The 5,595-nt window shown below is 53.2% G+C and overlaps 1 pseudogene; it reads right to left on the minus strand.

Moving 5' to 3' along the window:
* Positions 1 to 3,933: 3,933 nt before the first annotated feature.
* LOC107184236 lies at positions 3,934 to 4,434 on the minus strand (annotated as a pseudogene).
* Between the last annotated feature and the right edge of the window lie 1,161 nt (positions 4,435 to 5,595).

Consider the following 5,595-nt stretch of genomic DNA (forward strand, 5'->3'; position numbering starts at 1 on the left):
GCCAAACTGGCTAGGGCAATGTAATTTTTAAAATTTGGGCCCTGGCATATATTTGTTGAATGAATGAGAAACACACAAATCATTAAATCTCTTCGGGGCCTTGGAACTATAATACTGCCTCAGTTTAGACTCATTAGCCCCACAGAAAACCAAGCCATAAGCTCAGGGAAATGATAGGAAAGAAGCCCAGGGGAAGGCAGCTTCCTGCCAATACTTCAGGGCATGGAGAAAACACCAGCTTCCAAGTGAGGTCCACCTTGAGAGCTCCACCTCCCCATTCCGAAGGGCCTGCCTTTCCTGCAGTGAGGAGGCCCTTCTGGAAGAGCCCCTCTCAGACCTCAAACATCTCCAGGAAGCAGGGGCTCCCTGGCTTTTCTTTCCTTAACCTCTTGGCTGTAAACCCCCAGGACCCAGGTTTGGGAAAGGAGCTGGCACTGCAGGTGTGAGCTTAGAGAAGCTGGGGTTCTAGGACCCACTCTGCCACTTTCTAGCAGCAGGATCCTGGGCTGGTCCCGTCCCCGGGAATCTCAATTTCTTCAGCTGTCACATTACAGGAGGGTCTAGAGAAAGTGATCCGAAGCCATCCCTTCCAGCTCTGACTCCCTTTCTCTTAGCTGAGCCCAGGGGCTGTGGGCTGGTTTGTGTTGGCCAACAGCCAGGAGTCCAAATGGGAGCAAGCCGGCCCTGCACAGCCCAGATACAACTGAGTCTCCTCTCTTCCATGCACCTCAGCCCATGCATCCTCTTTGTGGCCACATCAGATACACACGGCACTCTGATCCCTGGGCCTCTGCCCAGGCTGGGGCCTCTGCCCAGAATTCCATCCCACACTCCCCCATGCATCTGGCTGCACATTGTAAAGGTCCCGATCATGTGACCCTCTGTCCCAGGCAGAACCCTGTACGCTCTGAATTAACACCTTGATAGAGCCCCTCCCCCACCCCATCCCCTGGAGGCCGCTGGCACCATCCTTCTCTCCCCTCTCCCAGCTGATGCCCACATGGCTGCTGCTACCCGGCCTTGGGACCCTGGCACTGGGCACACCATAGCCCCTCTCCTCTGGGTTTCAGTTTCCCCATCTGATGTGGTCACGGCTCTTCACGCACCGGGGATGCTGGGGGCGATGGGGGCGCTTAATGACTGTGACCTTGGGCCCCTTATTTAACCACCCTGTGCCACACGATCTCTTCTGCAGAAATGGAGATGGCAATGGGTCCCACCCCTAGGGCCGCCATGGAGGTCAAGGAGCGTGCCTGCGCTCGGCCTGGCACAGCAGTGAGCTCCCAGTAAAGGACCGCAGCGCCGGCTTATTGCGAGCGAAGGTCTCAGGCTCGTGGCCAGTGTCCCCTCGGCCGATGCACGTTCCTCTCGGCGCCACAAAGGAGCCCAAGGCAGAGAAGGACACGTGGGCTGCAATTTTCTGGTGTGTTTTTTTTTTTTTCACACCTCCACTAAAACTGCACTCTCTAAGGCCTCCAATGACTACTTTCTTGGGCAAATCCTATAATTTTCTACCATTTCAGCAAACAGCATTATTGATCTATCTTTCTGCAACTTTTTCTCAGTCCCTGGACCTGGCCCAGCACGCGTGTCGGGGAGGGAGGGGCCACTCTGGGTCCCCAGGTCCCCCTCGGCGTGTCTCCCTCCTCCTCTCCCCCCGCCCCCCGGAGCTGTCCCAGCCTGCACGCCCCGAGGTGTGTGCAAGGCCTCCGGCAGGCCCCATCCTCGGGGACTGGGCAGGCTCTTAAGGCACAGAAGCCCCGGCAAGCGTGTGAGAAGGTGGTCAGGTTCATTCATGATCCGAAACATGCAAGTTCAAACGAGAATGAGGTTTCACTTGCGCCGGTTAGACCGGCAAACATGGGAAAGCTGGATAGTGCCCAACGGTGGGAGTGAGGAGCTGCCCCAGCCACGGCACTGCTGCTGCGAGCAGCCTGGGGCCACCGTTCTCAGAAAATCTGGCAACAGTGAGGGGGATTATGCACAGCGAACGGTGACTCTAAAGTCCAGCTCCTTCTCCTCCTCTTCACCTGTAAGGCCCGCGGCTGGAGGAGGGTCTGCCAGTGGTTCCGCCTGGTGGTTCCTGGTGGCAGCGGGGACCTCTCTCCCAGGTCCCTGAAGAGGTGAGGCCCCAGCAGGGGTGGCAGGTTTCTCCACAAGATGCCCCCACCCCCACCCCCCCAGGCTTTTCATTGTTCTGACTTCATATCTTGAGAAATTAGAGGGTTGTTTTTTTGGTTTTCTTTTGTTGTTTAACAAAGTAGAACCGACTTGTGTTTTGCACTCTGCCCAGTTGATTTCATGCTGCTTTGCTACTTGAGTGGCATTCTCTTGGGATCCCAGGCCCAGCCCCAGCCTGCTGAATCAGAACCTGCATTTATTTATTTTTAATATATTTTTATTAATCTCAGAGAGGAAGGGAGAGGGAGAGAGAGAGAGAGAGATCAGTGAGAGAGAGAGAGAGAGAGAGAGGAGAGAGAGAATCATTGATCAGCTGCCTCCTGCACGCCCCACACTGGGGATGGAGCCTGCATCCCAGGCATGTGCCCTGACCGGGAATTGAGCTGTGACCTCCTGGTTTATCGGTCGACCCTCAACCACTGAGCCACACGGGTTTCAACAAGATCCCTGGTGATTCCTGTTTACATTAAAGTAAGAGGAGCACTGCTCTAGGCTGTCCATCCCAGTCCATTTTTTTACAGGCTTTTATTTCGGTACCTTCCATAAGCAGATCTAGCCTCTCGCACTGTCTTCATTTATTGAGCACCCGCTGCGAAGCAGCCACTGTGTCAGTCCCGTGTCAGTGCATTATCTCATGCACTCTTCCCTCTTCCCCAACACCCACCCTGTGAGGTGAATGCTGTTACAGCCTCTTTTTCTGGGAAAATGGCTGCTCACAGTCACAAGACCTGAGGAGCCTCCGGCCCAAAGTCCCACAGCCAGTAAGTGGCCAATTCAAACACAGCACATAAGCTACACAACTGCTCTCACTGAGGGCCAGCCTGGGATGCCTGCTTCTGCGCACCCCCTGCAGGAAGATGGGCACATGCCAGTGTCAGGACACAGTCCGTGAAGGTCCTGTCACCTTACAGTGGTGGGAACCTTCCCCTCAGAGCCCCAGGGCCACTCTCTGAGAGTCGGGGTCTCTGCTCAGGGCTGCAGTGCATTCTGCCTGCTCTCCCTTCTAGATACCCTGGTTCTGGGCATCTCAAATTGGGGTGCCCATACCCTGAGGGGACACAGTCGTGGACAACGGGCACAGAAAACCACAGTTAAAACCTCAATTTTACATGATGCCCGGGGCAGAGTGGAAAAGTTGCATTTTTTATATGTATTTTTCTTACTGATTTCAGAGAAGAAGGGAGAGGGAGAGATAGAAACATCAATGATGAGAGATAACTATCAATCAGCTGCCTCCTGCACGCCCCTACTGGGGATCGAGCCCACAACCTGGGCATGTGCCCTGACCAGAATCAAGCCCGGAACCCTTCAATCCGCAGACCGACACTCTATCCACGACACCAAACAGGCTAGGGCGAAAAGTTGCATTTTTATTAGAACAACCATGTTGTTGTTACATACTGCATTCTTCCATTTACCACAAGAACGAACTGATAATAAAGACTATTTAAAAGAAATGCTGGATTCTGGAAAGGGTGGTGGCAGCAACACTTCCCACTGCAGAATCACTGCCCACTTTCTGCAGTTAACATTGCTATTCTTCCATGATACAGGTGCACGTGGAAAAACTTGTCAGCTTTTGGTCAGGGCCAGGAGATGAAATATAGAGCATGTCCTCATTAGCTAATGTAAGCTCTTAGGGTGGGCCCATAAAACACGGCCATTGTTTTGTTAAGCATCTGCAACCTGCAGAATTCCTTAGCCCTGAGCTACGGTTTCTGCTCAGTATCTTAAAGCTGAGCTCAGACCCATCTGACTGCTCCTCAGGGCTGAGGGAGGTGCTAGTCATCAAAGTCTGGAATGTCATCATAGGAGTCACCCCGGGAGCCTTTGGGTGCACAGTAAGCAATGTGCAGGTGGTAAAACCCGGGCAGGAACACCGGGGTGCCAATGATCAGAACAGGAATGGCCTGGTCTTCTCCCCCTTTGCTGATATAGCAGGGGGGAGCCTACCAAAAACAGTGCCATGGCAAGCGCAATGGCCTTACACGGAACCTTAGGAGGGCTCTTCTTAACCTGGAGGTCAATGTAGCCATCCTCTGTGCTGGAGTCTTGAGTATTTCACTTTACTACTGGGGATCCCAGTAGCCAGGTTGGTATGAGATGGCATCCTAACACACTGACACAGCCACAGTCCCTTACCGGAGCGCCGTGCCAAATCATCCGCACGCCTACAGCCTGCTCACCACTGGAAACAGAGATGCTCATGACACGCCTCACCTGACTGCCACCTGCCCCACCCCACCCAGACTGGATCAAAATCAACCATGGTTTTACGGGTAAGAGTATAGATACACTACCCTGTGGGTCACAGGGCTTTGGGTGTTCCCGCTGCTCTATCCCTGGGAGTATTGGGAAGGAAATATTTGGCTCTGCCCTTTTCCTGTCCCTGCTAGGATGCAGAGCCCATTTCACCATGCATCTCCAGCTCCCCCGCCACCCCCCCACCCCCCCACACACGCCATCTCCTTGTCTTTCTCAAAGCAAGTCGTACCCAGCTTCACATATATGCTGCCTCCACCCCTTTGGCCTCAGGGGCTGTGGGGTTGAGGGACAAGCAGAACACATAATTCAGAGACCACCAGGCTTGACATGGATGGACAGAGGGCCTGAGAGCACAGTGCTGGGGCTTGGGGTAGGGGTGAGGGGGGGCTCCAGGACCGGTGTGAGTCTGTGTGACAGAGGGAAGTGATTGACCTGAATACTGATTAGGAATAAGGAGGAAATATGAAGTTGAGGAAAACAGGTAAAAAACTTGCTTTGACTGTGGAAAAATAAGGCCCATGACTGTCATGTATGAGCTCTACATAGTAACGTCGTAGCTTAGTAATGCATATGATTTCAAACGTCTTTTATATTAATCCTCAGGGAGGGGATAAAACAAGAAAATTAAACTTGCCAAAGTTCCTCCAGCAGAACGGCATTTCCTCTGCCTGCCTCAGAGCCTGTGCACTTGCTGCTCTGTTTTGCTTGGAGCAGCTCTTTCCCACCCCTTTCCACGGCTGGCTCCTTGTCATTTTCCAGGACTTGCCTAAGTGTCACTCTCCCAGTGCAATGGTGCCACCCCTACCCTCACTGTCCCTCTCACAGCAGCCTTCTCCTCCCGAGCACAGTCACATGTGTAATTCAGTGGCACTAACAACACTGGGTTCACGGGCTCCCACTCAGAGCCCACTGCCCTGTCGTTTCATACTCAAAAGAAGCCCTAGTCTGGTGCCATTACGATAGATTTACAATGAGTAGCCTCATCCATTTACCATTTGGTATTTTTATTGATTTCAGAGAGGAAAGGAGAGGGGGAGAGAGAGAGAGAGAGAGAGAGAGAGAGAAACATCAATGATGAGAGAATTACTGATTGGCTGCCTCCTGCACGCCCCCTACTGGGGCTCGAGCCTGCCACCTGGGCATGTGCCC

Source organism: Myotis davidii, unplaced genomic scaffold (assembly GCF_000327345.1).
Source record: "Myotis davidii unplaced genomic scaffold, ASM32734v1 scaffold461, whole genome shotgun sequence".
NCBI classification, from domain to species: domain Eukaryota; kingdom Metazoa; phylum Chordata; class Mammalia; order Chiroptera; family Vespertilionidae; genus Myotis; species Myotis davidii.